This window comes from Aquarana catesbeiana, linkage group LG12 (genome assembly GCF_042186555.1).
Source record: "Aquarana catesbeiana isolate 2022-GZ linkage group LG12, ASM4218655v1, whole genome shotgun sequence".
NCBI classification, from domain to species: domain Eukaryota; kingdom Metazoa; phylum Chordata; class Amphibia; order Anura; family Ranidae; genus Aquarana; species Aquarana catesbeiana.
In genome coordinates, this window is record NC_133335.1 from 66,022,106 (window position 1) to 66,044,506 (window position 22,401).

At 48.4% G+C, this 22,401-nt stretch overlaps 15 non-coding genes across 15 annotated transcripts; all 15 read left to right on the plus strand.

Moving 5' to 3' along the window:
- The first annotated feature begins 13,966 nt into the window (after positions 1-13,966).
- TRNAT-UGU (transfer RNA threonine (anticodon UGU)) lies at positions 13,967-14,039 on the plus strand. Its single transcript has one exon. It is a non-coding gene; the product is annotated as a tRNA-Thr (tRNA).
- Positions 14,040-15,019: 980 nt separating this feature from the next.
- Positions 15,020-15,102, plus strand: TRNAL-CAG (transfer RNA leucine (anticodon CAG)). The gene has a single exon. It is a non-coding gene; the product is annotated as a tRNA-Leu (tRNA).
- Positions 15,103-16,234: 1,132 nt separating this feature from the next.
- Positions 16,235-16,317, plus strand: TRNAL-CAG (transfer RNA leucine (anticodon CAG)). The gene has a single exon. It is a non-coding gene; the product is annotated as a tRNA-Leu (tRNA).
- Positions 16,318-16,416: 99 nt separating this feature from the next.
- TRNAT-UGU (transfer RNA threonine (anticodon UGU)) lies at positions 16,417-16,489 on the plus strand. The gene has a single exon. It is a non-coding gene; the product is annotated as a tRNA-Thr (tRNA).
- Positions 16,490-16,945: 456 nt separating this feature from the next.
- On the plus strand, positions 16,946-17,028 carry TRNAL-CAG (transfer RNA leucine (anticodon CAG)). Its single transcript has one exon. It is a non-coding gene; the product is annotated as a tRNA-Leu (tRNA).
- Positions 17,029-17,127: 99 nt separating this feature from the next.
- On the plus strand, positions 17,128-17,200 carry TRNAT-UGU (transfer RNA threonine (anticodon UGU)). Its single transcript has one exon. It is a non-coding gene; the product is annotated as a tRNA-Thr (tRNA).
- Positions 17,201-18,592: 1,392 nt separating this feature from the next.
- On the plus strand, positions 18,593-18,675 carry TRNAL-CAG (transfer RNA leucine (anticodon CAG)). The gene has a single exon. It is a non-coding gene; the product is annotated as a tRNA-Leu (tRNA).
- A 767-nt stretch (positions 18,676-19,442) lies between these two features.
- On the plus strand, positions 19,443-19,525 carry TRNAL-CAG (transfer RNA leucine (anticodon CAG)). The gene has a single exon. It is a non-coding gene; the product is annotated as a tRNA-Leu (tRNA).
- A 99-nt stretch (positions 19,526-19,624) lies between these two features.
- Positions 19,625-19,697, plus strand: TRNAT-UGU (transfer RNA threonine (anticodon UGU)). Its single transcript has one exon. It is a non-coding gene; the product is annotated as a tRNA-Thr (tRNA).
- Positions 19,698-20,690: 993 nt separating this feature from the next.
- On the plus strand, positions 20,691-20,773 carry TRNAL-CAG (transfer RNA leucine (anticodon CAG)). The gene has a single exon. It is a non-coding gene; the product is annotated as a tRNA-Leu (tRNA).
- A 99-nt stretch (positions 20,774-20,872) lies between these two features.
- On the plus strand, positions 20,873-20,945 carry TRNAT-UGU (transfer RNA threonine (anticodon UGU)). Its single transcript has one exon. It is a non-coding gene; the product is annotated as a tRNA-Thr (tRNA).
- A 456-nt stretch (positions 20,946-21,401) lies between these two features.
- Positions 21,402-21,484, plus strand: TRNAL-CAG (transfer RNA leucine (anticodon CAG)). Its single transcript has one exon. It is a non-coding gene; the product is annotated as a tRNA-Leu (tRNA).
- Positions 21,485-21,583: 99 nt separating this feature from the next.
- Positions 21,584-21,656, plus strand: TRNAT-UGU (transfer RNA threonine (anticodon UGU)). Its single transcript has one exon. It is a non-coding gene; the product is annotated as a tRNA-Thr (tRNA).
- Positions 21,657-22,113: 457 nt separating this feature from the next.
- TRNAL-CAG (transfer RNA leucine (anticodon CAG)) lies at positions 22,114-22,196 on the plus strand. Its single transcript has one exon. It is a non-coding gene; the product is annotated as a tRNA-Leu (tRNA).
- Positions 22,197-22,294: 98 nt separating this feature from the next.
- TRNAT-UGU (transfer RNA threonine (anticodon UGU)) lies at positions 22,295-22,367 on the plus strand. Its single transcript has one exon. It is a non-coding gene; the product is annotated as a tRNA-Thr (tRNA).
- The last annotated feature ends 34 nt before the right edge of the window (positions 22,368-22,401 follow it).

Genomic DNA, 22,401 nt, shown 5'->3' on the forward strand with positions numbered 1-22,401 from the left:
GGCTAATTGCCAGCTCCCATCTCTCTCCACAGTTACTCAACTGTTGATGATACTGTTCGTCAGTCCTGGCTACTTAAGCCATCCAGTCCAGAGGAGCTCTGCCTTTGCCTTGGTCACATCGCAAGAAACTATCTCCTGTGTTCTTGTTTAAAGACTGGCTTTGCTGACATCCCTTCTGGCTCCAGATCCTGCTTGCTGTTCCACTACATTGATCACTGACTTCTGGCTTGGCTGACTATCCATTACGGTTATTGAACTTTGGCTATGTTTTGACTATGTTTGTTCTTTTTACTTTTATTATTCAACAACTGTGATTTAACTGTACTTCTGTCTCGGTCTGATTTCATGGTTTCTGACCGTAGGCGAAGGCCATGATTTCAGAATATGCAGTCAATCCACTTGTTGCTAATATTTTTTCCAGATTGGAAGAACTGGATCACTGCATGGATCAGTTCGCCATGGCATTACAAACGCTCCTGAGTTGCACGGCTCACCTGGAATCTCCCACTGTGGCCGCCCCAGTGCAACCTATGTTGCAGGCCGACCCTGCTGCTGCTCCAGTTTCTGTGCAGGCACCTGCCTCGAGTATTACCTCTATTAGAGGTATGTCTGGTTCCGCTCCGCTTCCCCAGCGATTTGGGGATGATCCAGTCCAATGCAATGGGTTTCTCAACCAGGTTGAGATATACTTTGAGATGCTGCCCAGGCGTTTCCCAAAGTAGGTTTCGTGATATCTTTGCTTTCTGAGAGAGCCTTGGCCTGGGCAAACCCTCTATGGGAGACGCAAAAACCTGTTGTCTTGAGTTACCCTGAGTTTGTGGCATCGTTTTAAAGGGTATTTGACGTTCCCACACGCTCCGCTTCTGCTGCCAAGTGCCTCATGTCCATCGAACAGAGTACGAGAACTTTTGCCGACTACGCCATTGAATTCTGTACTCTGGCAGCAGAGGTTGCGTGGAACAATGAGGCCCTTGTGCCTGCTTTTTCTCATGGTCTCTCAGATACCATCAAGGATGAAAGAGCAGCCCGAGATATACCCACTGAGCTGGAGAAGTTGATCACGTTTGCTATCCTCATTGACTCCAGACTCAGTGAAAGACCCTCTTTTAAGGAGCACTTGCAGAAGCCTCCTGTACGTTTGTCTCCGAGCTTTGCAGTCCCACCCATGCCTCCCTCACCTCCCATGACTCCTGGTACCGAGTCGGGCAGTGAAGGTGAACCCATGCACTTGGGTTTCACGTGTCTCTCTGCGGATGAGAGAGCCTTTAGGAGGATGGAGAGATTGTGCCTTTATTGTGGCCAGGCAGGTGACTTTTTGTCCTACCTGTCCAGGGAACGCCCGAACCTTGATGTCCTGTCACGGACAGACCTTAGGTTGCGTTGCTTTATCCCCAGTTATCCAGAAGGATAAGCACCTGGTTTTGGTCACCCTTTCTTGTGCTGAGTCGTCTGTCGAGATACAGGCTCTAATCGACTCTGGGGCTGCAGGCATGTTCATTGATGCTGCCTTTATATCAAAGCACTCAATTCTGCTGCAGCTGCATGCCACTCGACTTGTTATTGAGGCTCTTGACGAGAGACCTCTACATTGTGTCTATGTGACTCATGAGACAGTTCCGTTGTCCATGGCCGTAGGGGCTCTTCACCATGAGATAAGCCAATTACAAGTTATTTCCTCACCTAAGTTTCCGCTGGTTATTAGTTATCCTTGGTTACAGAGGCACAAGCCCTCTTTTGATTGGCTCCATGCTGAGGTTCTCTCCTGGTCACTAGGGATAGGCGAATGATTCGGCCCGAGCATTGCGGGGCTGAACAGTGCATTGCAAGCCCTGATTGGCTGAAGCAGTGAAAGCTTCAGCCAATCAGGGCACAGAGCACTGTCAGAGTTATGTTTGGACACTGTCATCATGAATTTATCCAATCATGGCTCATTCCCGACCCACAGTATAAAAGTATTCTTTCAATGGCAGCAATTTTCAGTGTGATTTTGGCATGGAGAGAGATAGAACAGGGCTCTGTTCAGTGCTATTAGTTAGTGTGCTATACTGTGCTATTTTGCTTCATATGTCAGTATACAATATTAGTTTAGTGTCAGTCTAGGGATAGTGTGAGTGTAGTGAGGAGGACCATCATTCAGCTTTGCATAGTGTGCAGCTAGAGTAGGGACAGCTCAGATAGTTTCACTGTAGTGTAGTGAGACCGTATCATTCATACATACATTAGTGTAGAGTATGGACAGCTCAGATAGTTTCAGTGTAGTGTAGTGAGACCGTGTCAGTAATCTTTACATTTGTGTATAGCTAGAGTAGGGACAGTTCAGATAACGTCAGTGTACTGACGGTTGAACACCGTCTATTTGATTGTGTTACTACTAGTTTAACGACATTTACTTCTGTGTGCGTTACTGCCAGTTTAACGCCATATAGTTTTGCATGCGTTACTGACAGTTTAACGCCATATTGTTTTGCGTGCGTTACTGCCAGTTTAACGCCATTTACTTCTGTGTGTGTTACTGCCAGTTTAACGCCATATAGCTTTGCGTGCGTTACTGCCAGTTTAATGCCATATAATTTTGCGTGCGTTATTGCCAGTTTAACGCCATATAGTTTTGTGTGCGTTACTGCCAGTTTAACGCCATTTACTTCTGTGTGCGTTGCGGCAAGTTTAACGCCATATAGTTTTGCGTGCATTACTGCCAGTTTAACGTCATATAGTTTTGCGTGCGTTACTGCCAGTTTAACGCCATTTACTTCTGTGTGCGTTACTGCCAGTTAACGCCATATAGTTCTGTGCGTCACTGTACGTTTGGCGCATTATATTGTAGTATATTATAGTGTATCCGTGGAGTGTGTCTGTGTAGTGTGAGTACTCAAATGAAAGTGCACCAAACACCTCCTTACATTGATTAAAGTGCATCTACGTACAGATTTCAACTTCTTCTTTACATTTGCTTATAAGCACCGCCCCCTCCCATATAGTGTATGGGAGGACAACAAGGAAAGGCAGACGTTCCCTTGGCACTGTAAGGGGGCCAGCAACAAATGTGTCCACAGGCAAAGGTGGACAAGGTGGTCAGTCCTCAGGCAGGGCATCATTTCCTCTGTTTAGTGAGTGTGCCCATGCTATCCAGCTACAGCATGCAGAGGAGGTGGTGGACTGGCTTACTAAACCTTCCTCATCCTCCTCATCCTCTGTCACGCAAGCAGAGACAAGTGTGCAGTCCCCTGCAGCTGCCAGAGTGGATAAACCTGCCTCCTTGTCCACATCTACTCCTGCCATAGCCCCAATATCAGCCATTGAGGAGTCAGCTGAGTTATTTGACCACAGCATCAGCCACTTGCTCCTTGATGATGCCCAGCCATTACTGGATTCAGATGTTGGTTCTGAGGTTGAGGGTGACAGGAAAATGAGCCTAGAGAGGGAGGAACACTGGTAGGCAAATTGGCATTCATGTTCCCTGTCACGGAACGTCCCACACTCCGCTTGAGTGCTTCCGTCATATACCACTTCCTCCCAGTCTGTATACAGATATCCCAACCTCTCTGAGGAAAAACAAGGCGACACTTGCTTGTTGCTACCAAGAACTCACTTTATTTAGAATCAAAATTACAAGACTTTATATGCCGTTGGAACCTCCTCTAACAATACAACTGTAACTTAATTAACCGCTTAACAACCGGCCCATAGCCAAATGACGGCTACAGGGCGGTTGTTTAACTCTGGGAGGACGTCCAGGGACGTCCTCCCAGAATTCTGCTCTCGCGCGCCCCCTAGGGCGCGCACTCGAGAGCATCCGTGACCGCCGGGTCCAGAGGACCCGGCGCATCACAGATCCCGGTAAATGGCCGCTGATCGCGGCCGTTTACCATGTGATCGCTCCGTCAAATGACGGAGCGATCACATGTAAACAGACCGGCGTCATCTGATGACGCCGGTTCCTCTCCTCCCCGCCTGTGTACCGATCGGTACGCTGTGAGCGGGGAGGGGGATGGATGGATGGCTGCAGCGTTGTGGGCTGCATGTGTAGTGCCCACAGCGCTGCACAGAGACATCCATCCATCCATGCTCAGCCATCCCCACTACTATGCATGCCCTGCAATGCCCCACAGTACTCTGGTATGCCCCACAATACCCCTGCAATACTCTGCCATACCCTGCAATACCCCTGCAATACTCTGCCATACCCTGCAATACCCCTGCAATACTCTGCCATACCCTGCAATACCCCGCCATACTCCGCAATACTCTGCTATACCCTGCAATACTCTGCCATACTCCGCAATACTCTGCCATACCCTGCAATATCCCGCCATACTCCGCAATACCCCGCCATACTCCGCAATACTCTGCCATACCCTGCAATATCCCGCCATACTCCGCAATACCCCGCCATACTCCGCAATACTCTGTCATACCCTGCAATATCCCGCCATACTCCGCAATACCCCGCCATACTCCGCAATACTCTGTCATACCCTGGAATACCCCACAATACTCTGCCATACCCTGGAATACCCCGCAATACTCTGCCATACCCTGGAATACCCCGCAATACTCTGCCATACCCTGGAATACCCCGCAATACTCTGCCATACCCCGCAATACCCCGCAATACTCTGCCATACCCTGCAATACCCTGAAATACCCCGCAATACACTGCCATACCCTGCAATACCCCGCAATATCCCGCAATACTCTGCCATACCCCGCGATACCCAGCCATACTCAGTGATACCCAGCCATACTCTGCAATACTCTGTGATACCCAGCCATACTCTGCAATACTCAGTGATACCCAGCCATACTCTGCAAAACTCAGTGATACCCAGCCATACTCTGCAATACTCAGTGATACCCAGCCATACTCTGCCATACCCAGCCATGCTCTGCAATACCCCGCAAAAATCTGCAATACTCTGCCATAACCTGCAATACTCTGCAATACCCCGCAATACCCAGCCATACTCTGCAATACTCGGTGATACCCAGTCATACTCTGCCATACCCAGTCATACTCGGCGATACCCAGTCATACTCGGCGATACACTGCAATACCCAGCCATGCTCAGCCATACCCGGCCATGCTCAGCCATGCTCAGCCATACTCTGCCATACCCAGTCATACTCGGCGATACTCTGCAATACCCAGCCATGCTCAGCCATACTCGGCCATGCTCAGCCATACTCGGCCATGCTCAGCCATACCCAGCCATGCTCAGCCATACCCAGCCATGCTCAGCCATACCCAGCCATGCTCAGCCATACTCTGCCTCTGTATGTGGCCAGGCTGTGGAAGTCTCACACATGGGGTATCGCCGTACTCAGGAGGAGTAGGAGAATCTATTTTGGGGTGTCATTTTTGATATGTACATGCTATGTGTTATAAATATTGTATAAATGGACAACTTTGTGTTAAAAAAAAAAAGCGTTTTAACCACTTCTGGCCTTCCGTCATACGACGTCCTTGACTTTGTGCGGAGATATCTGAATGATGGGTGCAGCTACAGGCATCATTCAGATATCATCTTTTTCAGCCGGCGATTCCCTACACCATAAGAACAATCATAGCGGCTGTTACACTGCTTGATCGTTCTTACGGGAGGCGAGAGGGGACGTCCCCCCCTCCCGCCGCCCTCCGGTGCTTCTACCGACTCACCGCTACGATCGATGCCAGGATCTTTTTTTTTTTTTTTTTTTTAATTTCAGGCACAGCCTAGAGGTGAGATGTGGGGTCTTATTGACCCCATATCTCACTGTAAAGAGGACCTGTCATGCCATATTCCTATTACAAGGGATGTTTACATTCCTTGTAATAGGAATAAAAGTGATCAAAAAATTTTTTTTTGGGAAAAAAGTGTCAAACTAAAATAAATAAAGTAAAATGAACAATAAAAAAAAAAAAAAAAATTTTTTAAAGCGCCCCTGTCCGTGTGCTCGCATGCAGAAGCGAACGCATACGTAAGTCCCGCCCACATATGAAAACGGTGTTCAAACCACACATGTGAGGTATCGCTGCGATCGGTAGAGCGAGAGCAATAATTTTGGCCCTAGACCTCCTCTGTAACTCAAAATTTGTAACCAGTAAAAAATTTTAAAGCGTCGCCTATGGGGATTTTTAAGTGGCGAAGTTTGGCGTCATTCCACAAGCGTGTGCAATTTTGAAAGGTGACATGTTAGGTATCTATTTACTCGGCGTAACTTCATCTTTCATATTATGCAAAAACATTGGGCTAACCTTACTGTTTTGTTTTTTTTTAAAGCAAAAAACATTTTTTTTTCCAAAAAAAACGCGTTCGAAAAATTGCTGCGCAAATATCGTGCGAGATAAAAAGTTGCAATGACCGCTATTGTATTCTCTAGGGTCTTTGCTAAAAAAACATATATAATGTTTTGGGGTTCTATGTAATTTTCTAGCAAATAAATGATGATTTTTACATGTAGGAGAGAAATGTCAGAATTGGCATGGGTGCTCCAGAATGCCTGAAGGTGCTCCCCTGCATGTTGGGCCTCTGTATGTGGCCACGCTGTGTAAAAGTCTCACACATGTGGTATCGCCATACTCAGGAGTAATAGCAGAATGTGTTTTGGGGTGTAATTTGTGGTATGCATATGCTGTGTGTGAGAAATAACCTGCTAATATGACAATTTTGTGAAAAAAAAAAAAAAGAAAAAAAAAAAACTCGATTTTGCAAAGAATTGTGGGAAAAAATGACAACTTCAAAAAACTCACCATGCATCTTTCTAAATACCTTGGAATGTCTTCTTTCCAAAAAGGGGTAATTTGGGGGGTATTTGTACTTTTCTGGCATGTTAGGGTCTCAAGAAATGAGATAGGCCGTTAGTACTTCAGGTGTGATCAATTTTCAGATATTGGCACCATAGCTTGTGGACGCTATAACTTTCACAAAGACCAAATAATATACACTAATTTGGGTTATTTTTACCAAAGATATGTAGCGGTATAAATTTTGGCCAAAATATATGAAGAAAAATTACTAATTTTCAAAATTTTATAACAGAAACGAAGAAAAATTAATTTTTTTACAGATTTTTCGGTCTTTTTTCTTTTATAGCGCAAAAAATAAAGAACCCAGCGGTGATTAAATACCACCAAAAGAAAGCTCTATTTGTGTGAAAAAAAGGACAAAAAATTCATATAGATACAGTGTTGCATGACTGAGTAATTGTCATTCAAAATGTGAGAGCACCAAAAGCTGAAAATTGGTCTGGTTATTAAGGGGGTTTAAGTGCCCAGTGGTCAAGTGGTTAAGATGAGCTAATTATCTAATCCTTTATACAGCCTAGGTGACTGAGACATGACCTTTTGCCCAGACTTGTGGTCACCGAGCTTCACACAGTTATATCAACACAATAGCAGCTCCAATAGGAGTCGTCCCGTCTCCTACATTGTATAGAGGACAATGTCATTAGCTCATTCAATTAACATAAACACAGGTAGTTGGAATTGATGACACCAGCATCTCCTCACAGGATGTGTCCCAACAGAATGAATCAGTCTTATCAGCAGGGGGCTGCTGGAGGAATCCCCCCTCCCTCTTCAGGGACACAAATCTACAGTAAGGAGTCCCCATACAATATATACATATATACACGACTGAGTCCGATTAGTACAGTTCAGCCTGGATTTCTCATTCACCTCACAAAGAGTATTGTTCCATTGAAAATCCAGGGCCCATAATCAAAAGGCAACAGGCTTGTATACAGTCCTCTCCAACAGCCTCTGTTCTGGCTAGGTCTGTCACATTCCCCAAGCCGAGCGTATTGCCAAATTGTCTCCAGTGGTAATTATGAAGATGGAGGAGATGGAGATGATGATGATGATGATGAGGTCACTGATGCAGCTTGGGTGCCAGATAGAGCAGAGGAGGAAACTGAAGGCGAGGCGGCACAACCCCAAGGAGTAAACGGGAATGAATTCTGGACAGCCGCACTCATAAATTAGCCTTATTTATTAAGAAGATGCACATCTATTACAGGATAACAGGAGACAGGAACAGAGCTGACATTTCGCACTAACGTTAGTGCTTACTCATAGCTGACAAACACATCACAAGAAATCGAATATATGCTGTTGCTGGGAGTTAAACACATGTGGCTAAATGATTAGATTGGAACTCAAGCTCTTTAGTGAGCACAGGTGTAAAAGAGAAAAAGAAAAAATAATTAATTAGCTATCATGGGCAGCAACACTAAGGGTCGGTTCACACATGGGCAACACGACTTTAGCGCGACTTTGTACCGCGACTTCAACGCGGATTCAGCGCGACTTTAGCGCGACTTCAGCGCGACTTCGGCAAATTACGAGGCGACTTGAAGTCGCCTCCATGACAGGCGACTTCGCCTGTGGCCAATCACCTCTCTGGGAGGGAGGGGGGAGGGAGGGGTTTTCTCTGCAAAGTCGCTTGAGAGATCCGACTTGCAGGCGACTTACATTGAGTTGAATGGGTACAAGTCGCCTACAAGTCGGATAGAAGTAGTACAGGAACCTTTTTTGAAGTCGGAGCGACTTCAGTAGTGTCAGTTAAGACGGTTCAATTCACTACAATTGTAATCTAAATGCAAAGCGACTTGGGGCGACTTGGGGCGACTTGAGGGCGTACAAGTCGGATCCCAAGTCGCCCCAGTGTGAACCGAGCCTAAGTGAAAATGAACAATCCAATTTCACATAATCGATTGTGATTGTAAAGTGTTTTACAATCACAATCGATTATGTGAAATTGGATTGTTCATTTTCATTTTGTCAGCTATGAGTAAGCACTAACGTTAGTGCGAAACGTCAGCTCTGTTCCTGTCTGCTGTTATCCTGTAATAGATGTGCATCTTCTTAATAAATAAGGCTAATTTATGAGTGCGGCTCTCCAGAATTCATTCCCGTTTACTGCTACCAGCAATAGCCAGCACCTTTAACCTCCGAACCAAGAAGGATTCATTTTGGTCTGTTTGGACTTTTTTCTGGAGCGGTAATTACTTCTTCTTATATTCAGTTCCACAACCCCAAGGAGGCCGACATCAAGAAAGAGTAGAGAGCAGCCACCCTATTTCATCACATTCTGCAGCTGTTATCTCCTGGCACCAGGGGAGGGCTGGCAGCCTTAGGCCTGGGGGGCAAGTCCAGTCAAGTGGCCCATTGAACCACCGAATCAGCTCACCATCGCCAGTGCCCATCAATGCAGCCTCACCAGCGCCCATCAATGCAGCCTCGCCAGCGCCCATCAATGCAGCCTCGCCAGCGCCCATCAATGCAGCCTCGCCAGCGCCCATCAATGCAGCCTCGCCAGCGCCCATCAATGCAGCCTCGCCAGCGTCCATCAATGCAGCCTCGCCAGCGCCCATCAATGCAGCCTCGCCAGTGCCCATCAATGCAGTCTGTTCAGTGCATGGGGATTAGAGAGAAGAGTCAACGGGATTACACAGAGCAGAGATCTCCCGCTTACCCGGCACAGCCACTGCTATACGAAGTCCTGTCTCCTGGACCGGCTCCTATGATAGACATCACCAGTGTGCTGTCTATCATAGGAGCCAGCCCAGGAGGAGGGACTTCGTATGACAGCGGCCGCCAGGTAAGTGGGAGATCCTCGCTGTGTGATCTGGTGGCGCTGGGCCCAGCGGGACCCTTGGTAGGGTGGGCCCTGGGCGCCCTCCCACTGTCCCAGCTTGCAGTGCACCCATCCCGGATTGGTCTTGCAAATTGGGGACAAAACCGGGGACAGACTCGGTCCAGGCACAGTGTCCTCAGTCCGGGGACTGTCCCCAGGAACCAGAGACGTCTTTTCACCCTAGGCTAGTGACCTGCAGGCCCAACAGGCCAGCAGGACCCACAGGCCAGCAGCCAGCAGGACCCACAGGCCAGCGGCCAGCAGGACCCACAGGCCAGCAGGACCCAAAGGCCAGCGGCCAGCAGGACCCACAGGCCAGCAGGACCCAAAGGCCAGCGGCCAGCAGGACCCACAGGCCAGCAGGACCCAAAGGCCAGCGGCCAGCAGGACCCAAAGGCCAGCAGGACCCAAAGGCCAGCGGCCAGCAGGCGCTGTGGGTCATGCTGGGAGCTGCCCGCGGACCTGTAGGTCCTGCTGGCCACTGGTCTGTGGATCCTGCTGAGAGCTTACCGTGGCCTGTTGATCCTGCTGGCCATGGCCAGCACCCAGCATGATCAACAGCTCCCAGCAGGACCCACAGTGTTAATGGCTATTTTGAGGTTACTGGGTGGGCACTGGCCTGGGGCAGGGTAAATAGGGTGTATGGGGGGGGAATGGGATGTGGGGTTCAGCTGCGGGTGTCAGGGTCTCTCACCACAGTGATGGCAGCTGCCCGCGCTAGTCCAACAGGTCCTTGCATGGCCTTTTCCAGTCCTGGGGATGTGATGCTCCTGTCCTGGGGTCAACTAAACATGCAGCCCGAGCCAGTCATGTGGGTGCTGACTCCCTGGCGCACCCTGCTGCCTCCCTCCAAGATCTGGGAGTTGTAGTTTCCTGGCTGCATTTCCCTGCTCTCAGTTCTCCACCAACCGGGAGCGTGCGTGGACTACAACTCCCAAAATCAGGGCTGGTGTAAGGATTTTTGACACTTTAGGCCAGGGGTCTTCAAACTACAGTTAAATTTTAAAAAATGCAGCGCTAGAACAGTAGCATAAAATAACAGAATATCGAGCAATGATAGAACTAATAAAAGTCCAATATCCCAAGTCCATATATTGAAGAATGGGTATAGTAGCCAACATCCGTGCTCCGTGCAGATAAAAGGGCTATAGGTGAAGATAGGGTAATATTCCTCCTCTGGCAGCAGAGAAGTATCAAGTGATTGGTGAGCATTGAAGAGAGCAAATGAGGTTTCTGGGGAGAACCATTTCCCTACGCTTGGTGAGACCACTTTTATCCATGGCCACGGATATCTGGTAAGCCGGCTTACTTACTCTCACTGTTTGTGGAACGAGATTCTCTCTGGTGTGGAGGAATATCACCCTATCTTCACTTATAGCCCTTTTACCTGCACAGAGCACAGATGTTGGCTACTACAGTATACCCATTCTTCAATATATGGACTTGTGATATTGGACTTTTATTAGTTCTATCACTGCTCGATTTTCTGTTATTATTTTATGCTACTGTTCTAGCGCTGCATTTTTTATTTTACTATCATCTGTGGAGTCTGTATTCTGACTTTAGATGCTGGCAGCTGAACTTCCATACGTCTTTGTTTTAGCGCAGTGCGCAGCGTTAGCCTTGGCTTGTCTCCTAACTGCAGCCCGAGGGCCAGATTCCTTCCACTGACACCAACAATGGGGCACGCACTATATCCTCCACCGATGCCAATGATGGAATTCCTCCTACTAATTCCACCTATTTCTTCAGCCTTGGTCTCCACCTGCATCTCTGGACCTGGCCTGAAGAAAAATAGTGGCAATACAGCACCCCTTTACAATACAGTGCCATCTTTACATCACATACCTCTATCCATTTAAGTCCCCCAATTTACATCACAGCTCCCCTCCTTACATCACAGACCTTCCCCCTTTACATCAGTGTCCTCAGCCCCCCTTCTTTGCTTCCCCCTTTCTTTGCACCTCAGTCCCCTGCACAGCCCCCCCCCTCCTTGTATCCCAGTCTCCTCCACACAGCCCCCCCTCCTTGTATACGAATCTCCTCCACACAGCCCCCCCTTGTATCCAAGTCTCCTCCACACAGCCCCCCCTCCTTGTATACCAGTCTCCTCCACACAGCCCCCCCTCCTTGTATACGAATCTCCTCCACACAGCCCCCCCCCTTGTATCACAGTCTCCTCCACACAGCCCCCCTCCTTGTATCCCAGTCTCCTCCACACAGCCCCCCTCCTTGTATACCAGTCTCCTCCACACAGCCCCCCTCCTTGTATCCCAGTCTCCTCCACACAGCCCCCCCTCCTTGTATCCCAGTCTCCTCCACACAGCCCCCCCTCCTTGTATCCCAGTCTCCTCCACACAGCCCCCCCCTTGTATACGAATCTCCTCCACACAGCCCCCCCCTTGTATCCAAGTCTCCTCCACACAGCCCCCCTCCTTGTATCCCAGTCTCCTCCACACAGCCCCCCCTCCTTGTATCCCAGTCTCCTCCACACAGCCCCCCCCCTTGTATCCAAGTCTCCTCCACACAGCCCCCCCTCCTTGTATACGAATCTCCTCCACACAGCCCCCCCCCTTGTATCCAAGTCTCCTCCACACAGCCCCCCTCCTTGTATACCAGTCTCCTCCACACAGCCCCCCTCCTTGTATACGAATCTCCTCCACACAGCCCCCCCTCCTTGTATACGAATCTCCTCCACACAGCCCCCCCTCCTTGTATCCCAGTCTCCTCCACACAGCCCCCCCTCCTTGTATCCCAGTCTCCTCCACACAGCCCCCCCTTCTTGTATACCAGTCTCCTCCACACAGCTCCCCCTTCTTGTATACCAGTCTCCTCCACACAGCCCCCCCTCCTTGTATCCCAGTCTCCTCCACACAGCCCCCCTCCTTGTTTACCAGTCTCCTCCACACAGCTCCCCCTCCTTGTATACCAGTCTCCTCCACACAGCCCCCCTCCTTGTATACCAGTCTCCTCCACACAGCCCCCCTCCTTGTATCCCAGTCTCCTCCACACAGCCCCCCCTCCTTGTATCCCAGTCTCCTGCACACAGCCCTCCCTCCTTGTATCCCAGTCTCCTCCACACAGCCCCCCCCCCCTTGTATACGAATCTCCTCCACACAGCCCCCCCCCTTGTATCCAAGTCTCCTCCACACAGCCCCCCTCCTTGTATCCCAGTCTCCTCCACACAGCCCCCCCTCCTTGTATCCCAGTCTCCTCCACACAGCCCCCCCTCCTTGTATCCCAGTCTCCTCCACACAGCCCCCCTCCTTGTATCCCAGTCTCCTCCACACAGCCCCCCCCCCTTGTATACGAATCTCCTCCACACAGCCCCCCCCTTGTATCCAAGTCTCCTCCACACAGCCCCCCTCCTTGTATCCCAGTCTCCTCCACACAGCCCCCCCTCCTTGTATCCCAGTCTCCTCCACACAGCCCCCCCCTTGTATCCAAGTCTCCTCCACACAGCCCCCCCTCCTTGTATACGAATCTCCTCCACACAGCCCCCCCCTTGTATCCAAGTCTCCTCCACACAGCCCCCCCTCCTTGTATACCAGTCTCCTCCACACAGCCCCCCCTCCTTGTATACGAATCTCCTCCACACAGCCCCCCCTCCTTGTATACGAATCTCCTCCACACAGCCCCCCCCCCTCCTTGTATCCCAGTCTCCTCCACACAGCCCCCCCTCCTTGTATCCCAGTCTCCTCCACACAGCCCCCCCCTTGTATCCCAGTCTCCTCCACACAGCCCCCCTCCTTGTATCCCAGTCTCCTCCACACAGCCCCCCCTTCTTGTATACCAGTCTCCTCCACACAGCTCCCCCTTCTTGTATACCAGTCTCCTCCACACAGCCCCCCCTCCTTGTATCCCAGTCTCCTCCACACAGCCCCCCTCCTTGTATACCAGTCTCCTCCACACAGCTCCCCCTCCTTGTATACCAGTCTCCTCCACACAGCCCCCCTCCTTGTATACCAGTCTCCTCCACACAGCCCCCCCTCCTTGTATACCAGTCTCCTCCACACAGCTCCCCCTTCTTATATCCCAGTCTCCTCCACACAGCCCCCCTCCTTGTATACCAGTCTCCTCCACACAGCCCCCCTCCTTGTATACCAGTCTCCTCCACACAGATCCCCCCCCTTGTATCCCAGTCTCCTCCACACAGCTCCCCGTCCTTGTATCCCAGTCTCCTCCACACAGCCCCCCCTCCTTGTATCCCAGTCTCCTCCACACAGCTCCCCGTCCTTGTATCCCAGTCTCCTCCACACAGCCCCCCTCCTTGTATCCCAGTCTCCTCCACACAGCCCCCCTCCTTGTATCCCAGTCTCCTCCACACAGCCCCCCCTCCTTGTATCCCGGGCTCCATAGCTCAGGGGTTAGAGCACTAGTCTTGTAAACCAGGGGTCGCGAGTTCAAATCTCGCTGGGGCCTTTGCTGCAAAGCTTGGCGACTGTATCTCACAAGAATTTTTCCCCAAAGTCCCAAGGAAACGTTAGGGTGGAAACGTTCGAAGGCCTCTAGATTAGGAAATCAAAACGTTAGGACGACTTGACTTTCCAGAGATCTTGAATTAGACAATATCTACTAGAAACACCCACTTTCTAATTCTGCATCCAAGGAAAAGTGCACTTGAAGCAAACGGCCATCTCTTGTTAACAGCAAGATGCTTGTTTTCTGAGCGTGCACTTCTAACATCCAGTTTTGTTCTTTCATTCCAACGCATTGGAAATGATGTAGGTAGCAAGGAATGGTGATAAGGGTAAAGCTGCTTCTATCGCAATTTCTCCATCAAGTAACCTTCAGCGGATTTATTTTACGGGCACATTAGATCAACCTGTGAGCGTCGTCGATCTCACCCAATGACAAGCATCACAGGTCAGGATGGCCGAGCGGTCTAAGGCGCTGCTTTCAGGTCGCAGTCTCCCCTGGAGGCTTGGCGACTGTATCTCACATAGCAGCGTCATAAGAATTTTTCCCCAAAGTCCCAAGGAAACGTTAGGGTGGAAACGTTCGAAGGCCTCTAGATTAGCAAATCAAAACGTTAGGACGACTTGACTTTCCAGAGATCTTGAATTAGACAATATCTACTAGAAACACCCACTTTCTAATTCTGCATCCAAGGAAAAGTGCACTTGAAGCAAACGGCCATCTCTTGTTAACAGCAAGATGCTTGTTTTCTGAGCGTGCACTTCTAACATCCAGTTTTGTTCTTTCATTCCAACGCATTGGAAATGATGTAGGTAGCAAGGAATGGTGATAAGGGTAAAGCTGCTTCTATCGCAATTTCTCCATCAAGTAACCTTCAGCGGATTTATTTTACGGGCACATTAGATCAACCTGTGAGCGTCATCGGTCTCACATTAGATCAACCTGTGAGTGTCGTCGGTCTCACCCAATGACAAGCATCACAGGTCAGGATGGCCGAGCGGTCTAAGGCGCTGCGTTCAGGTCGCAGTCTCCCCTGGAGGCGTGGGTTCAAATCCCACTTCTGACAGCTTTTAAGCTTTTCTTTGCTTGCATTTACATTCTTCAACTTGTCTACCGCTGAACCTCGAGTACAAAAAAAGAACTTGTGTTCAATGCTGACAAAAAGGGCTCCATAGCTAAGGGGTTAGAGCACTGGTCTTGTAAAACAGGGGTCGCGAGTTCAAATCTCGCTGGGGCCTTTGCTGCAAAGCTTGGCGACTGTATCTCACATAGCAGCGTCATAAGAATTTTTCCCCAAAGTCCCAAGGAAACGTTAGGGTGGAAACGTTCGAAGGCCTCTAGATTAGCAAATCAAAACGTTAGGACGACTTGACTTTCCAGAGATCTTGAATTAGACAATATCTACTAGAAACACCCACTTTCTAATTCTGCATCCAAGGAAAAGTGCACTTGAAGCAAACGGCCATCTCTTGTTAACAGCAAGATGCTTGTTTTCTGAGCGTGCACTTCTAACATCCAGTTTTGTTCTTTCATTCCAACGCATTGGAAATGATGTAGGTAGCAAGGAATGGTGATAGGGGTAAAGCTGCTTCTATCGCAATTTCTCCATCAAGTAACCTTCAGCGGATTTATTTTACGGGCACATTAGATCAACCTGTGAGCGTCGTCGGTCTCACCCAATGACAAGCATCACAGGTCAGGATGGCCGAGCGGTCTAAGGCGCTGCGTTCAGGTCGCAGTCTCCCCTGGAGGCTTGGCGACTGTATCTCACATAGCAGCGTCATAAGAATTTTTCCCCAAAGTCCCAAGGAAACGTTAGGGTGGAAACGTTCGAAGGCCTCTAGATTAGGAAATCAAAACGTTAGGACGACTTGACTTTCCAGAGATCTTGAATTAGACAATATCTACTAGAAACACCCACTTTCTAATTCTGCATCCAAGGAAAAGTGCACTTGAAGCAAACGGCCATCTCTTGTTAACAGCAAGATGCTTGTTTTCTGAGCGTGCACTTCTAACATCCAGTTTTGTTCTTTCATTCCAACACATTGGAAATGATGTAGGTAGCAAGGAATGGTGATAAGGGTAAAGCTGCTTCTATCGCAATTTCTCCATCAAGTAACCTTCAGCGGATTTATTTTTTGGGCACATTAGATCAACCTGTGAGCGTCGTCGGTCTCACCCAATGACAAGCATCACAGGTCAGGATGGCCGAGCGGTCTAAGGCGCTGCGTTCAGGTCGCAGTCTCCCCTGGAGGCGTGGGTTCGAATCCCACTTCTGACAGCTTTTAAGCTTTTCTTTGCTTGCATTTACATTTTTCAGCTCGTCTACCGCTGAACCTCTAGTACAAAAAAAGAACTTGTGTTCAATGCTGACAAAAAGGGCTCCATAGCTCAGGGGTTAGAGCACTGGTCTTGTAAACCAGGGGTCGCGAGTTCAAATCTCGCTGGGGCCTTTCTGCAAAGCTTGGCGACTGTATCTCACATAGCAGCGTCATAAGAATTGTTCCCCAAAGTCCCAAGGAAACGTTAGGGTGGAAACGTTCGAAGGCCTCTAGATTAGGAAATCAAAACGTTAGGACGACTTGACTTTCCAGAGATCTTGAATTAGACAATATCTACTAGAAACACCCACTTTCTAATTCTGCATCCAAGGAAAAGTGCACTTGAAGCAAACGGCCATCTCTTGTTAACAGCAAGATGCTTGTTTTCTGAGCGTGCACTTCTAACATCCAGTTTTGTTCTTTCATTCCAACGCATTGGAAATGATGTAGGTAGCAAGGAATGGTGATAAGGGTAAAGCTGCTTCTATCGCAATTTCTCCATCAAGTAACCTTCAGCGGATTTATTTTACGGGCACATTAGATCAACCTGTGAGCGTCGTCGGTCTCACCCAATGACAAGCATCACAGGTCAGGATGGCCGAGCGGTCTAAGGCGCTGCGTTCAGGTCACAGTCTCCCCTGGAGGCGTGGGTTCGAATCCCACTTCTGACAGCTTTTAAGCTTTTCTTTGCTTGCATTTACATTCTTCAGCTCGTCTACCGCTGAACCTCTAGTACAAAAAAAGAACTTGTGTTCAATGCTGACGAAAAGGGCTCCATAGCTCAGGGGTTAGAGCACTAGTCTTGTAAACCAGGGGTCGCGAGTTCAAATCTCGCTGGGGCCTTTGCTGCAAAGCTTGGCGACTGTATCTCACATAACAGCGTCATAAGAATTTTTCCCCAAAGTCCCAAGGAAACGTTAGGGTGGAAACGTTCGAAGGCCTCTAGATTAGGAAATCAAAACGTTAGGACGACTTGACTTTCCAGAGATCTTGAATTAGACAATATCTACTAGAAACACCCACTTTCTAATTCTGCATCCAAGGAAAAGTGCACTTGAAGCAAACGGCCATCTCTTGTTAACAGCAAGATGCTTGTTTTCTGAGCGTGCACTTCTAACATCCAGTTTTGTTCTTTCATTCCAACGCATTGGAAATGATGTAGGTAGCAAGGAATGGTGATAAGGGTAAAGCTGCTTCTATCGCAATTTCTCCATCAAGTAACCTTCAGCGGATTTATTTTACGGGCACATTAGATCAACCTGTGAGCGTCGTCGATCTCACCCAATGACAAGCATCACAGGTCAGGATGGCCGAGCGGTCTAAGGCGCTGCTTTCAGGTCGCAGTCTCCCCTGGAGGCTTGGCGACTGTATCTCACATAGCAGCGTCATGAGAATTGTTCCCCAAAGTCCCAAGGAAACGTTAGGGTGGAAACGTTCGAAGGCCTCTAGATTAGGAAATCAAAACGTTAGGACGACTTGACTTTCCAGAGATCTTGAATTAGACAATATCTACTAGAAACACCCACTTTCTAATTCTGCATCCAAGGAAAAGTGCACTTGAAGCAAACGGCCATCTCTTGTTAACAGCAAGATGCTTGTTTTCTGAGCGTGCACTTCTAACATCCAGTTTTGTTCTTTCATTCCAACGCATTGGAAATGATGTAGGTAGCAAGGAATGGTGATAAGGGTAAAGCTGCTTCTATCGCAATTTCTCCATCAAGTAACCTTCAGCGGATTTATTTTACGGGCACATTAGATCAACCTGTGAGCGTCGTCGGTCTCACCCAATGACAAGCATCACAGGTCAGGATGGCCGAGCGGTCTAAGGCGCTGCGTTCAGGTCGCAGTCTCCCCTGGGTGGAAACGTTCGAAGGCCTCTAGATTAGGAAATCAAAACGTTAGGACGACTTGACTTTCCAGAGATCTTGAATTAGACAATATCTACTAGAAACACCCACTTTCTAATTCTGCATCCAAGGAAAAGTGCACTTGAAGCAAACGGCCATCTCTTGTTAACAGCAAGATGCTTGTTTTCTGAGCGTGCACTTCTAACATCCAGTTTTGTTCTTTCATTCCAACGCATTGGAAATGATGTAGGTAGCAAGGAATGGTGATAAGGGTAAAGCTGCTTCTATCGCAATTTCTCCATCAAGTAACCTTCAGCGGATTTATTTTACGGGCACATTAGATCAACCTGTGAGCGTCGTCGGTCTCACCCAATGACAAGCATCACAGGTCAGGATGGCCGAGCGGTCTAAGGCGCTGCGTTCAGGTCGCAGTCTCCCCTGGAGGCGTGGGTTCAAATCCCACTTCTGACAGCTATTCTTTGCTTGCACTTGAAGCAAACGGCCATCTCTTGTTAACAGCAAGATGCTTGTTTTCTGAGCGTGCACTTCTAACATCCAGTTTTGTTCTTTCATTCCAACGCATTGGAAATGATGTAGGTAGCAAGGAATGGTGATAAGGGTAAAGCTGCTTCTATCGCAATTTCTCCATCAAGTAACCTTCAGCGGATTTATTTTACGGGCACATTAGATCAACCTGTGAGCGTCGTCGATCTCACCCAATGACAAGCATCACAGGTCAGGATGGCCGAGCGGTCTAAGGCGCTGCGTTCAGGTCGCAGTCTCCCCTGGAGGCTTGGCGACTGTATCTCACATAGCAGCGTCATAAGAATTTTTCCCCAAAGTCCCAAGGAAACGTTAGGGTGGAAACGTTCGAAGGCCTCTAGATTAGGAAATCAAAACGTTAGGACGACTTGACTTTCCAGAGATCTTGAATTAGACAATATCTACTAGAAACACCCACTTTCTAATTCTGCATCCAAGGAAAAGTGCACTTGAAGCAAACGGCCATCTCTTGTTAACAGCAAGATGCTTGTTTTCTGAGCGTGCACTTCTAACATCCAGTTTTGTTCTTTCATTCCAACGCATTGGAAATGATGTAGGTAGCAAGGAATGGTGATAAGGGTAAAGCTGCTTCTATCGCAATTTCTCCATCAAGTAACCTTCAGCGGATTTATTTTACGGGCACATTAGATCAACCTGTGAGCGTCATCGGTCTCACCCAATGACAAGCATCACAGGTCAGGATGGCCGAGCGGTCTAAGGCGCTGCGTTCAGGTCGCAGTCTCCCCTGGAGGCGTGGGTTCGAATCCCACTTCTGACAGCTTTTAAGCTTTTCTTTGCTTGCATTTACATTCTTCAGCTCGTCTACCGCTGAACCTCTAGTACAAAAAAAGAACTTGTGTTCAATGCTGACAAAAAGGGCTCCATAGCTAAGGGGTTAGAGCACTGGTCTTGTAAACCAGGGGTCGCGAGTTCAAATCTCGCTGGGGCCTTTGCTGCAAAGCTTGGCGACTGTATCTCACATAGCAGCGTCATAAGAATTTTTCCCCAAAGTCCCAAGGAAACGTTAGGGTGGAAACGTTCGAAGGCCTCTAGATTAGGAAATCAAAACGTTAGGACGACTTGACTTTCCAGAGATCTTGAATTAGACAATATCTACTAGAAACACCCACTTTCTAATTCTGCATCCAAGGAAAAGTGCACTTGAAGCAAACGGCCATCTCTTGTTAACAGCAAGATGCTTGTTTTCTGAGCGTGCACTTCTAACATAAAGTTTTGTTCTTTCATTCCAACGCATTGGAAATGGTGTAGGTAGCAAGGAATGGTGATAAGGGTAAAGCTGCTTCTATCGCAATTTCTCCATCAAGTAACCTTCAGCGGATTTATTTTACGGGCACATTAGATCAACCTGTGAGCGTCATCGGTCTCACCCAATGACAAGCATCACAGGTCAGGATGGCCGAGCGGTCTAAGGCGCTGCGTTCAGGTCGCAGTCTCCCCTGGAGGCTTGGCGACTGTATCTCACATAGCAGCGTCATAAGAATTTTTCCCCAAAGTCCCAAGGAAACGTTAGGGTGGAAACGTTCGAAGGCCTCTAGATTAGGAAATCAAAACGTTAGGACGACTTGATTTTCCAGAGATCTTGAATTAGACAATATCTACTAGAAACACCCACTTTCTAATTCTGCATCCAAGGAAAAGTGCACTTGAAGCAAACGGCCATCTCTTGTTAACAGCAAGATGCTTGTTTTCTGAGCGTGCACTTCTAACATCCAGTTTTGTTCTTTCATTCCAACGCATTGGAAATGATGTAGGTAGCAAGGAATGGTGATAAGGGTAAAGCTGCTTCTATCGCAATTTCTCCATCAAGTAACCTTCAGCGGATTTATTTTACGGGCACATTAGATCAACCTGTGAGCGTCATCGGTCTCACATTAGATCAACCTGTGAGCGTCGTCGGTCTCACCCAATGACAAGCATCACAGGTCAGGATGGCCGAGCGGTCTAAGGCGCTGCGTTCAGGTCGCAGTCTCCCCTGGAGGCGTGGGTTCGAATCCCACTTCTGACAGCTTTTAAGCTTTTCTTTGCTTGCATTTACATTTTTCAGCTCGTCTACCGCTGAACCTCTAGTACAAAAAAAGAACTTGTGTTCAATGCTGACAAAAAGGGCTCCATAGCTCAGGGGTTAGAGCACTGGTCTTGTAAACCAGGGGTCGCGAGTTCAAATCTCGCTGGGGCCTTTCTGCAAAGCTTGGCGACTGTATCTCACATAGCAGCGTCATAAGAATTGTTCCCCAAAGTCCCAAGGAAACGTTAGGGTGGAAATGTTCGAAGGCCTCTAGATTAGGAAATCAAAACGTTAGGACGACTTGACTTTCCAGAGATCTTGAATTAGACAATATCTACTAGAAACACCCACTTTCTAATTCTGCATCCAAGGAAAAGTGCACTTGAAGCAAACGGCCATCTCTTGTTAACAGCAAGATGCTTGTTTTCTGAGCGTGCACTTCTAACATCCAGTTTTGTTCTTTCATTCCAACGCATTGGAAATGATGTAGGTAGCAAGGAATGGTGATAAGGGTAAAGCTGCTTCTATCGCAATTTCTCCATCAAGTAACCTTCAGCGGATTTATTTTACGGGCACATTAGATCAACCTGTGAGCGTCGTCGGTCTCACCCAATGACAAGCATCACAGGTCAGGATGGCCGAGCGGTCTAAGGCGCTGCGTTCAGGTCGCAGTCTCCCCTGGAGGCGTGGGTTCGAATCCCACTTCTGACAGCTTTTAAGCTTTTCTTTGCTTGCATTTACATTCTTCAGCTCGTCTACCGCTGAACCTCGAGTACAAAAAAAGAACTTGTGTTCAATGCTGACAAATAGGGCTCCATAGCTCAGGGGTTAGAGCACTGGTCTTGTAAACCAGGGGTCGCGAGTTCAAATCTCGCTGGGGCCTTTGCTGCAAAGCTTGGCGACTGTATCTCACATAGCAGCGTCATGAGAATTTTTCCCCAAAGTCCCAAGGAAACGTTAGGGTGGAAACGTTCGAAGGCCTCTAGATTAGGAAATCAAAACGTTAGGACAACTTGACTTTCCAGAGATCTTGAATTAGACAATATCTACTAGAAACACCCACTTTCTAATTTTGCATCGAAGGAAAAGTGCACTTGAAGCAAACGGCCATCTCTTGTTAACAGCAAGATGCTGGTTTTCTGAGCGTGCTCTTCTAACATCCAGTTTTGTTCTTTCATTCCAACGCATTGGAAATGATGTAGGTAGCAAGGAATGGTGATAAGGGTAAAGCTGCTTCTATCGCAATTTCTCCATCAAGTAACCTTCAGCGGATTTATTTTACGGGCACATTAGATCAACCTGTGAGCGTCGTCGGTCTCACCCAATGACAAGCATCACAGGTCAGGATGGCCGAGCGGTCTAAGGCGCTGCGTTCAGGTCGCAGTCTCCCCTGGAGGCGTGGGTTCGAATCCCACTTCTGACAGCTTTTAAGCTTTTCTTTGCTTGCATTTACATTCTTCAGCTCGTCTACCGCTGAACCTCTAGTACAAAAAAAAACTTGTGTTCAATGCTGACAAAAAGGGCTCCATAGCTCAGGGGTTAGAGCACTGGTCTTGTAAACCAGGGGTCGCGAGTTCAAATCTCGCTGGGGCCTTTGCTGCAAAGCTTGGCGACTGTATCTCACATAG